Here is a 12,686-nt window from a genome sequence, read left to right as displayed (position 1 = left end):
CACCATGTCTGCCTGGATGCTGCCATGCTTACCACCATGACTATAATGGACTAAACCTCTGAACTGTAAGCCGGGCCCAATTAAATGTTAAAAGAGTTGCCATCGTCATGATGTCTCTTCACAACAATAAAAACCCAAGATGGAGAGGAAGCTTAAAGAGTTCAAAAGAAAGTGTGCTTGGAAAGGAGCTAGGAAGAAACAAAGGAAAGGCTACATTTTTCTGAATATACAGAAAAGTAGGCTGCCAACCCTAGACCTGTGCCATTATTTGGGAGGAAAGTCTTAATCCACAGTACTTTGGAGTATCTCAGAGGAATCAGAGTTGTGAAGACTCCTTAAGAATTGGTAATCGAAATAAACCATTAACCAATACCTCTGTATCTGTTAAGTGTTTCTACTTCTCTGTGTCTTTATAAAATACACCTTGTCTGTGTTACTTGTCTTGAAAGCTTCTAAGAGCACCAATAAATCCTGCCTGCCTGACCACTGTGGAAGGTTAACTTACATACAGCCAGAATGTGGTGCTACTGAAGCTAGTATAGGTCGTTTTACTGGGTCAGGAATGAAATGTATTCTTTTCCATCTACATCCCATGTACATTAACAGCATTTAAAGTTGGGATAAGTTTTGGAACTAGACATATATAGTGCCTTCCAGACAAGTACATTAAAGAGTCATCCTAGAAAGAAAGAAAGAAAGAAAGAAAGAAAGAAAGAAAGAAAGAAAGAAAGAAAGAAAGAAAGAAAGAGAAAAGTAGGCTGATTTAAACCCTGCATAGCTCCCAGAAGTTCATATACTTCTACACTTAAGGGCACAGATTCTAGGAAGGAAAAATACAGTGTCTCATTAAAGAATTAGTCCACCCATCTCTTTAGCATGACTTAAGCTGAACCACCTTCCCAGGAGTAGTCCTTAGCCAAAGCAATGAAGCAACCCTCCACCCAGGCCAGAGAAGCTCTCTATTCAGCAACAGGGTTGCTTTCCAGCTCAGTTTACTAGCTCATGTAGGGACACTGCTGAACCCTTAGGCTTTGGAAGCCTGAGTCACTGCTGCTATAGACCGCCTAGGCAGTCAGGGGAAAGGACCCTTCCGTGAAGACCCTGTCCCCTGAGCAAGTCCCCAGATATATCAATAGCAATCATGAAAAGTGTGCTTGGTCCTTCCCTCATCCTCAGTGGGTCCCCAGAAGTCACCTTCCTGTCTTTCCAAAAGTCTCAAGTGCCAAGGCAGAAGGAAATCCTGGACAGGGTATGGTGGCACACACCTACTGTTACCCCACACTGAGGGATTCAGAGGCAGAAGCATGGTGGATTTGAGGCCTGCCTGAGTTACATAGAAAATTCAAGGCTAGCCAGCCACATAGTGATATATATCCTGTTTCACAAGGGACGGGGCTCTGCCCAGGACAGGAGACATGTTCTCGAGCAGAGAGATTGGACATGAAGAGGAAGAAGAGGAAGTACCTGTGACTTAACTATGGCTTAAAAAAGACTTAAGGCATGGACTTTGTTTGGACTCTCTTTTAATCAAAATATTGACAACTTTTTCTTGGGCAGGATGTGGCTGAAAGGTAGAACATTTTATCTAGCAAGTCTGAAGCTCTGGGTAACATGCCATGCACCACACACACACACACACACACACACACACACACACGAAAAAAAGAGCTCTTTTTTTTTTTTTTTTTTTTTTTTTTTGTATTTTTTTTTTTTTTTTTTTTTTTTTTTTTTTTTTTTTTTTTTTGAACAATTGGGGAAATGAAGCTATCTTAAGAGATTTTCATTTTTGGTGTGATAACAATGTCACATTAGGATTTTTGTACTGTTTTACAATGCTAGGGATGTGTATTAGACGACAGGGTTCTCTAGAGTCACAGAACTTACAGAATATCTCTCTGTATTAAAGCAACTTATTGCAATGATTTACAGTCTGCAATCCAATTAACCCGACCATGGGCAGCTGTCAATGGGAAGTCCATGAATCTAGTAGTTGCTCGGTCCCCTGAGGCTAGTTGCTTCAGCTGGTCTTCTGTAGAAGATGGAATTCTGAAGAAGTAGGCTCCAACAGGTGTGCTGGCAACTACGTGCAAACAGGCAAAGAAGAGAGAGTCTTTATGTAGGCCTCCAGCAGATAGTGTGGCCCAGATTAAAGGTGTGTACCACCACACCAGGATTTGGAACTTGCTCTGTGACTCTGGCTGACCTTGAACTCAGAGTTCTTCTTGCCTCAATCTTCTGGGATTAAAGGTGTGTACTACCTTTCCTGGACCTAAGTTTTTCCTGGCCACTATGCCTCAAGATCTAAGGACACGGCATATCTGAGCATCGAGTGGTGGGAGACGTGGACTGAGGTTGGGTTCTGGAAGCTATAGAGGACTACAGAGCAATTTTGATCTTGGATATTATCTCAGTGAGCAGCTGAATAAGGCCAAGCCCTGACACTCTTCTGACATTCCACACGAACCTATAGGAGGGCTATTTGTCTGAATCCCCTATTCTACCACCCGTACCTTATATACCACCAGAGTGAGAAAGACGCAGCCAGGGAACCACACAGAGGTGAGGATGGACATTCCTGAGGAGAAGTGAGGTTGAGTTAACCTTGGCATGGGCAGGCTGGGAACAAAGCCATAGTGGCCAAGGCAAGGCAAGGTGGCTCCTTGACTAATAAATCAGATGGCATGAACATAAAGAGCCTAAAAGTAAGGGCTGCTCCTTGAAAATTCACCATGAAATCTCATCTTCAGGTTTTGTTTAAAGGAAACCCACTAATGGTGGACTTGTATTAACGGCCTTGTGTTTTAGGATTATCTACCTGATTTTAAACAGAATTGAAGAAATTGTAATTCAAATTTTCTCTTGGGACACGTAAAGTGGAAGTTTCTGGTTGTGACATATGATGCAGACTCACATGGTATTTTACTGAGGCAAGATCCATGGAGGACACGTGATGTTTGGAGAGCGTGTAAATAGGACTCAACAGACAGTGAGGGGCTTGCATAGCTAACTTTGCAATGCTTCGTTGGTCTCACATCTTGTCTGATCTTCCTTTCTTTGAAAAGGCCCAGCTGAGAACTCAGCCTCCTGGCTGATTCCCACTGACTTGGCCTGATTTGGCAAAGGCTGGCAGTTTCTGCTGGATGGTGCTGCCACAGCTGATTCACGTTTGGTATCCTAACAACACCAAACTGGACTGCTGATATCCTGACAAATAGAGATTGGAACACCCCAAAGCACTACTCTAAACAAGTCCACATCCCTACCTTTGGCTGGTGGGCTAGAAGGAGGTCGAAGCATTTGAGAACCGTGATTAAAGTAGGTTTAAAAAAAAAAATCTAAGCCCGCAGAATGTTTAACTATCAAAACCTAAGCAAAATGTTCCAGTCCTGGAAAAAATCATTTTTACCAGTTTCTTATATGTTCATAAATAAATTCTTTTTCCACCCACAGTTTACCTGGCTGGAAATATCTACAGCTCAAGAAGTATGGCTGACACTTGCAGAAACAACTAGAGACATTTGCAGAGGGCCTGTTGAGTACAGGGAAGGTGAATCTAGCAGTACACAGGTACAAGTTTTGTCATCTGCAATTGTCACAGGCCATGTATGGTCATTGCCTTTTAGAGGGCACAGAGCCCTAGCTGCCATGAGGTTTAGGGAGGTGACCTAACCTCTACAAGAATTTGAGGATCAAATGAGAAAAATCAAGGTTCAATATACAGCCAGCCCATGGGAACTGCCATGACACTGCCCCTGAGAGAATGAGTTCCAGTGTGGGAGTGTGGCCATAGTTGCTTACTGTGAGGACCTCCAATATCATGTTTCTGTGGACATAACAAGAGCTGGCAATGCCCAGGAACCCTGGAGGGAGCCTGTGTAAAGTGAGTTCTAGAATAGTCAGGACTGCATAAGACACTGTCTCAACAACAACAACAACAACAACAATGGCAAAGGAGAGAGAGTGAAAGAGAGACAGAGAGACAGAGAGAAAGATACAGAGAAAGAGGAGGAGGAGGAGGAAGGGATGCTTGGGATGCTGGAATGGTGATCCCCATCTGTAATTTCATCATTCAGAAGAGACTGAGACATTATAAGTTTGAGACCATCCTGGAATTTATACATTCATGAAACATTGCTTTAAAAGAAAAATCAAACAACGACCACCAAAGCAGAGGACAGGAGAGGAGGAAGGGAAGGAGGATGACAGCAGCATACACATGGGTGTCAGCCACGGCAGTGGGATGCCTAACACAAAGGGTCTGAGCATACACATGGGTGTCAGCCAAGGCAATGGGATGCCTAACACAAGGGGAGGTGGAGTGTAGGAGATTTAATTCACTGAGATTTAATTCCAGGCCAGGGTATGGTTTGTGGGGGAGAATGGCTGGGTGGGTAAAAAACCTTAACCCAAGACCCAGCTAAGTTGTCCAATGTGTTGGAGCCTATGCCTGGGAGAGTATTAGGGGTCTTGGGGAAAGTCGTGGGGCCTGTGAACATATAAGAGGGCCCAGGGAGGAGAGCCAAGGACTCTAATAACCCAAGCTCAGAAGAGCGTTCTCCAAGCTTCCTACGTTTGAGAAATTCATCATCTTCACCCTGAACTCAAAACCTGACTGAGACGACACAGCACAAGGTTACTCTCTCCAAAGAGGAGCATGGAGCCTACAGCTCCTGGGTACCTTGTCTGAGGTGCTGTAAATAAACCTTGTCAAGCAGAATTGTAAACTGGAAGAGAGGAAAGCAAGCAGCTCAGCCTGCAGTCAATATCTACCGGAGCTTCTGCCAGGCTACACCCTGGGCGGCTTGCCGCGAAGCAGCTAGTTCACGCAACCCTGAAAGGAAGCAGAGTGTACGGCTGGGAATTCGATGGGGGGGAGGGGGGGATGAAAAATGTTCTGTGTCAGAAACTTGAGTACCACCTAGAATTCAGCAGGTGATTTTATGTTATTTCCATACACGTTTATGATTTAAGGTAATAGTGTTTTAAGTTTATGTGGCACATTTTCTTAGAACTGAACATACACACGCAGTTCCTTGATGTAAAAAAAAGTCCCTATGCACTGAGATCCAGAAGGCGCTGCCACTGCTATAAAACAAAATCTACAAGTAAAATGGCTTCACTTCCCTTTAGTGCGCGTTTGCTTGCGGTTAGAAAGTCTTTCTAGTCAGGGCGAATCCCCTGGTAACTGTTCGACTCAGTTTAATTTTATGATGCAAGTTGGCTTTATTAACTTCGGCAGGGCTTTGCGAATTCCAGCTTTGAAGCTGGAGCCCCTTACATCCTGCCTTCTCCATTTAGACACCAGCTTCAAAAATAATCTTTTTGAATATTTAAAAGATCAGAGGACTGTTTAAATCCCTCTTAAGACAGAAACAGGATCGTGTGACCATCCCCCTCTTCAGCAGATGCCCCCACACAAAAGAAGCCTGTTGCCTTTTTCTTACAGAAATAGTTCAGCAGCCATCAATTCTGCTCCTGAAGGGGTGCTGTGAGTACCAGAGAGAAATAAACGTCCTTCACAGAAGTTACTGCTGTCAGGAAACTGCATGTGCTTGGGGGGCGGGGGAAGGGTGATTTAGGTGCAAATGAATTCTTTAAGAGGGTAGTTTCAGGGATTGAGATGCAATTCACATAACATGAAATTCACCAGTAATTTTAAAGTGTACGATTTAGTGTTAATGTTATCATCAAGTCACAGAGCCACCAGCATTGTCTTACCCAAAAAAACTATCACCCCAAAAATAAACAGTTTATTCATTAATAAGCAGTCAATTCTTAGCCCCAGATAACTTCTAATCTATTTTCAACCTCTGTGGATTCATTGATTGATCCTGGACATGTTATTAAAAAAGTAAAACAACTATACAATCCTTTTATGTCTGGCTATTCTCACTTAGTGTGTATTCAAGGTTAATCCAAGTGGTGGCATGAATCACACTTCCCTTTTTTTTTTTTTTTTTTTTTTACAATTTTTTTATTAGATATTTTCTTCATTTACAATTCACATGCTATCCCAAAAGTTCCCTATACCCTCTTCCTGCCCTGCTCCCCAACCCGCCCACTCCTGCTTCCTGGCCCTGGCCTTCCCCTGTATTTGGGGCATATGATCTGGATGCTTCATCCCTCCTTACAGTGGGGAACAAAACACCCATGGAAGGAGTCACAGGGACAAAGTTCGGAGCTGAGACAGAAGGAAGGCCCATGCAGAGACTGTGCCATCCGGGGATCCATCCCATAATCAACCACCAAACGCAGACACTATTGCATATGCCAGCAGGATTTTGCTGACATGAATCACACTTCTTATGTGAATAGTATTTCTTTATCTATTCATCTGTTGGTGAAGATTTGTTGTTTTTCTACATCGGGACTATTCATGTTCAAGTTTTATGTGGTTGTATTTGCAATTCTATTGGATATACGTGAGCAGAGTTGGTGGGTTTATGCTATTTAACTTAATTTCTTATTTTGAGACTGGGTTTCACACAGAGCCCAGCTTGACCTCATTTTATCTTTATCACCCACGGGCTAAGATTTTCAAACATGCACCATCACACACGACTGTTTAATTTTGAGGACGTTCAAACTGTTCTCCGTGTTTACCCCCTTACAGAAGGCCCATTGCTCCTCCTCCACAGCCCTGTTTTTAATTTCTCAGTGAGTGTTAAGCAGTGTCTCGAGGTACACGAAGGATGGGTACTCAAATTACCTGTGGTGGTTTCTCACAAGAAATTGTGGTCGTTTGAGTAAGAGCGCTCCCAATAGGCTTATATATTTGAATGTTTAGTCACCAGGGAGTAGCACTATTTGAAAGCCATGATGGAGGAAGTTTATCACTTCAAGGTTTCAAAGGCCCACAACAGCCCAGTGTCTCTGCCTGTGAATCAGGATGAAGCTCTCAAGTACTTCTCCAAGACCATGCCTACCATCCCTGCATCTGTGCTCCCCACCATGATGATAATGGACTCTGAAACTGTAAGCCAGCCCCAAAGAAGTACGTTCTTTTATAAGAGTTCCTCTGGTCATGGTGTCTCTTCACATCAATAGAATAATTACTAACACAGAAACTTACTACTTCAATGTTACACAACTATCCTAGTAAGCTTTAAAAATCAATCTGACACAACCTAGCATTGTCTGAGGGGGAAAGTGCCTGGTTCAGACTGGCCTGCAGGCATGTCTGTGAGTGATTCTCCTGATTTATAATTGATGCAGGTGGGCTAAACCCACTTTGGGCATCACCATCCCTAGGCAGTAGGTCCTGGTTGTATAAGAAAGCCTTTGAGTGAGCCAGCAAGCAGCCTTTCTCCATGATTTCCACTCCAGTCTCTGATTTCCCTCCACGTCTGTGGCCTCAAGCATAATCTGATATGAACTCTTTCCTCCCCTGAGTTGCTTATGATCGGGCTGTTTTGTCGCTTGAGAGAAAACGGGGATGCCTTATAACTTAATGCTTACTTTTTCATTTAGCAGCAAAAGTGTGACTTCTCTGTGTTCAGTGGGAATAATGACTGGATAATGAGTGTGAAGGAATAATGACCTCTAGAGGACCCCAAAGCTGACTGCCTTCCTGAGCTCCACTGCCTTTGCCATCACCATCACAGCTCTCCATAGGCTACACAGACTGGCAGCCGTGCTGTCCCCTGAGTAGTGAGCTAGGACAGGGACTAGCATCAAATCCTAACCTTCAACTAAGCTCCCACCTCAGCCAGAGTTGGCTTGGAAATTACCCTGCACTCTGGAGCTATGGGAGACAAATTTTCTAGCTTATTCTAGGGTGAGAGAGAGATCTTAAATGTGTCCTTTAGTTGTCTGTGTTCCCATGGGCAATAATAAAATCAATAACAAATGTTCTCCAAACAAACCACTTGATATTGTGCTAGACTGTGGAGAAGAGAGTAGCTGGCAAACACCCCAGTTCTTTTAGAGAAATGGGGATAAATTAACAAGAGGAGGATCATGGGTACTTCTGGGATCTCTGCCACCTTCCCCCTCTTTTGTAATCCAGTGCTTCATCAAGGTAGGATGTGAGCATGTCACTCACATCAGGTGGCTTTATAATGGGGCTTCAGGTCATCTGGCTACCGCTCTGTCCCATCTGTCAGCTATTTTAACTCAGCCAGTTTCAGCTTGCCTCCAGGCCTTCAAGCATCAAAGACAAGTAAGACTGGGTTGCATCAAGATTCTGCCAGGTCTCTGGAGATAAGAGAATGTGCAGAACCCCACCCAGGCCTTCAGCAAACCAGGTAAGATCTTGCTTGTGCTTTTAATCTCTGGGCTCTATATCATTTCTTCTTCTGAAATTCCAAAGTCTCCCCTCCCTCAACCCCTGGAACTTGCTCTCCAGAAGCTGTGCTGACCTTGGCCTGCAGTAAGGCAAACGTCACTCGTTTCTAAGGACAGTAGAGTTACCAGGCCCTGGACCAGCAGTTCCGGGGCGCCTGTGGGACTGTTTCTCCTGCACTGTAACCTAGTGCTTTGTCCATTCTGTGCTGAGCAGAGAAAACCTGATCTTGCCAATTCTAGAGATTTTTTTTTGTTTGGGTTTTTGTTGGTGTTATTGTTTTGCTTTTTTTAAAAGTAGAACAATGGAGCCTTTCTCAGTTCTTAGTGTTAGAATGTACGACAGTGCTCACCAAAGTCACCCTGAACACTGGCTTCCAGATCCGTCGTCTCATGCCCATGCAAAATAAAAGCAAACAAACAAACAAACAAAAGCCAGGAAAGAGGATGTTGTCCTATTCAGTGGCCTTTTGTGGGTCTTGTAGTAGGAAGTCGGTAGAAACTGAGGTGCCCAGATGTCAAAAGAGCCCAGCTTCAGTGTTTTAAAAATTCTGACAGTCAACACACAGTCAACTACAGATGTTCCAAGAGCACTTTGTCAAGATTGGACTGTGCCTGACAAGAAACTAGGCCACCCCTGTGACCATGAACATTTTCAATACCAGGGCAAATGTCTAGTTCTGTTTGGATTGCAAGGTCCCTCCTCCCAGGCAGGGCAAGCCTCAGCTTCTCAGGTTGCCTCTCTAGTTCTCATCATCAAGGGCCTGATTTCTTCTCTTCTTTAAAGCATGCATGTTGTTAACTAATGTTTCACTTATAGAGCTATTTATATAGAGTAAGAATGTGCAGAAATTGAAATTTCAGTTGGTGAATATATTCTCTTCCATTTATAAATCACCAGCTTTTCAGAAAAATATATCAACCTTTTCAGAATAGAAAGGAGACATTATTTAAAATTTCTGCGTTTATTGGCCTGAAAAGAAATGAACCTTACACACACCGATGAAGTGAAACCATCATTCTTCTTAGAGTCTACATACTCGTGTTCATTGTTGCCTTTCTATATTTTTCATCTTGGTTTTGAGATCCCTGTTTATATAACACCAGCATTTTGGGCATCACAACTTGCTATATATTTATAGTATATATGTATGTGATATATATATATATATATATATATATATATATATATATATATATAAATGTACATTATATATATATGTAATGTATATATATATATAAATGTACATAAATGCATATAAATGATAAAATGACACATAGTTATCTCTGGAATGCTACAGAAAAGAATTCCTTAAGCCTTGGGTTAACTGTAGATGGTTGGTTTGCTAGCATCATGAATGAACAGGCTGCCAGGATGAAGACTCCAACAGCTTAATGGTGGGCCAGCATCTTCAAGAACCTGATCTTCCATCCTGAAAGGTTCCAGGTTTAAAACCTGAGGGATGTCATTGGCACAGACTGTAAGAGATTTATTTTAAAACTTATTAATGTGATGGACAGGCAGGAGCTCTGAGGAGGCCCCAGGTGTCACTTCTTATAGGAAGTGGGAAGGTTCCAAGCAATGTGATATGTGAGCTCATAGTCCATGCTTGCAGACAGGCTATCTTTGAATCCAAGTGGAAAAGGCAAGAAAAGCAAGTTGCTTTTACTTCTGGAAACAAAATTACTATAGTTTGGAGAATTATCCCAAGTCAGTGAAGATGGAGAAACTTTACAAAAATTGCCTTGGATGGCTTGATATTAGTGAAAATTGGGGTTCAGTGGACACTTCTGAAGGGGCTCTGGGTTCTTAGGTCATAAAACAAGCAACTGGACAGAGACATGTGTAGAGTAACAGGAGCTGTTTATTAGAAAAAGATATACTTCCAGGAAGCAGGAGGCAGGTCAGAGCAGAAAGTGCAGAAGCTCAGAAAGCAGGCCTGTACAAAGCAAGGGGCTTTATGTCACTTAGTGTGGGCTTTGGGGGTTATTTGCATAGCAAGGTTTCCAGGCTCATTTGCATAATGCAGGCTCTCTCACTCATGCTCTGGGACATGTAGTTCTACACAGCTTCATGCATCACTCATGTGCCTCATTAGCATTTTAAATCTTCACCCAAAGATGTGCATTTTGGTATGATAATAACACTCTAGTGCTTTGGCTCCTGTCAGCAACTCAAGCCAGGAGTTTCCAGCTATTCTTTTTGCTGATAATTTTTTTTGGTATGTTAATTTTGCCTTGTGTGCAGAAACTCCCCTGAACTTCACTCTCTCCTTCAAACAGAGCCAGGGAGACTGGGAATTTGGTTCATCTGGTAGAATGCTTGCCTAGAATGCACGAAGCCCTACATTTGACTTCTAGTAGAACAGAAACTTGGCATTGGGACACATAACTGTAATTCCAGCACTTGGAGGGTGGAGACAGAAGGATCAGAACTTCAAGCTCCTCCTCGTGCTATGTAGTATAACAGTTTCATCAGAGGCCAGCCCAAGTTATATGCGATGATGCCTCAAAGAACAAAATGAAACAGAGGAGACTAGAGAGGAGAGGAGAGCAGGCGACCATGAGAACCCAACACCCATGCTCCTAGGTATGTCTCCCTAGTACCTTGAAAATATGCTTTAGGCAAGCACTCCACTGATTGAGCCACATCCCAATTCTAAAAATGCCATTTAATAATCTCCAAGTCACCTTCAAAATACAAATTGATGCAAAACCCTGAGCTAAGAACACAAGCTCACTGGACTCAATTTCATGATGGAAAAAAGAAAAAAATTGGCCTTGAATCTGGTTTGACTCCACAGAGTGAGTTCCAAACCGAAGAGGGTAGCCAAGCCATGCTGGAGAAGAGACTTAGTCATGAGCTTGCCCTCCACTCCCAGATCCGGGTCCTCCTCTGAGTCATTCTATAACTCTTACAGGGAGAACGCTATTGAAACTTTCTCTCTGTTCTTTTTTAGTTAAGCTTGTAGATTTGGGTCACAGTTCTGCAAGTTAACCAGTGGAACATTTATTTGTGTGTCTCAGGTGGCATTGTGGGACAACGTTTGTGAGATAGTGACACACAGTGTGCTTTGTTCCTGTTTTGTTTCATAGACTGTCCAGCATGGACTGATGGGGGGGCTCCTGGGGTTCCTTTAAACCCCATTTCCTTCCTGCTTTTCAGGCCCCAGTCCTCCTTCAGGTTCACATTGTCTAATGTGCCAGTCAAGGCTGGGGTTGGCTCTACAGTGTTCCCCTGAACACAAAGGACAGGGTACATCAGGATCTGGTCGATATACCAAATCTTCCTGTATGAACGTGTCTGTTTACATATGGGCCTGCACTAAGTAAGGAGGGGGAAGTCAAGGTAGGAATGGAGGGTTGAAAGATGGCTGAGCAGTAAAGCTGCTGAAACAGGGAACCTGAGTTCAACATCAGCATGATGACAGGGTTTCTAACCTCCTATAACTCCTGTTCCAGGGAATTCGACACCCTTTTCTGGTCATCATCAGCACCTGCACTCATGCATATAAATATGCACAAATACACACACACACACACACACACACACACACACACACATATGCACACACATGCATGCACATATGTGGGACCATGAAAGGCAGCCTGGTTCCTGGTTGAACTAAGGCTAGAAGACCTGGAAACCCTGAAGAGATAGTAGGCATTTCACCTGTTCCTGGACACTAGGCCCCTGTCACTAGCCACAAACCTCCATAGATTTGTGGCCATCAGTCATGTAAGGGCAATGCCCCAGGCCTCTCCACAGGTGGAGAACCTGACCTGTGGTCACATGGGCTCAAGACTGATCTCCATTTTTAACGAGGTACATAAAAGCCCGGAGTGGTTCTCACTCTTTCACCTTCTTGCCATGTGGGACTAAGCAACTGCTAGATCCTTGGACTTCCATTCACAGCTACTACTGAACCATTGTTGGGAATTGGACTGCAGACTGTTCATATATTGCAGAATATACAGCTCTGAGAAGATTCATCTACTGGGATGCTGAACTGACCTGCTGTTCTAGCCCCCTGCTTTCTGATGCTGTACACAGACTTGCTTTCAGAACAGCCTTAGGATTTCTGCTGATTCCAGATGATCCTGGGCCAAGAGGCAGAAGACTGATGCTTCAATGTTATAAGAAAATAGGGTGCTGTCCAGCCAGTAAGCCATCTCTACAATGAAGTTTGAGAAGCTGTGTTTGGTGCTTCCTATATATCCAGCACTGGTTCACCAAGGGCGCGGAGTGGGCAGACACCCCCACAGTCCCTAGAGGACTGCCCACGAGATCTTAGGATCACTGGTGAGTGGAACACAAAATCTGCTCCAATCCAATTACCCACGGGACCTGAGACAGCACTAGGGCAGCAGAGAACCGGCCTGACCAGGGGCACAAGCCCCTT

The sequence above is a fragment of the Mus pahari genome, chromosome 8, assembly GCF_900095145.1.
Source record: "Mus pahari chromosome 8, PAHARI_EIJ_v1.1, whole genome shotgun sequence".
NCBI classification, from domain to species: domain Eukaryota; kingdom Metazoa; phylum Chordata; class Mammalia; order Rodentia; family Muridae; genus Mus; species Mus pahari.
This window is presented reverse-complemented; position numbering follows the sequence as displayed.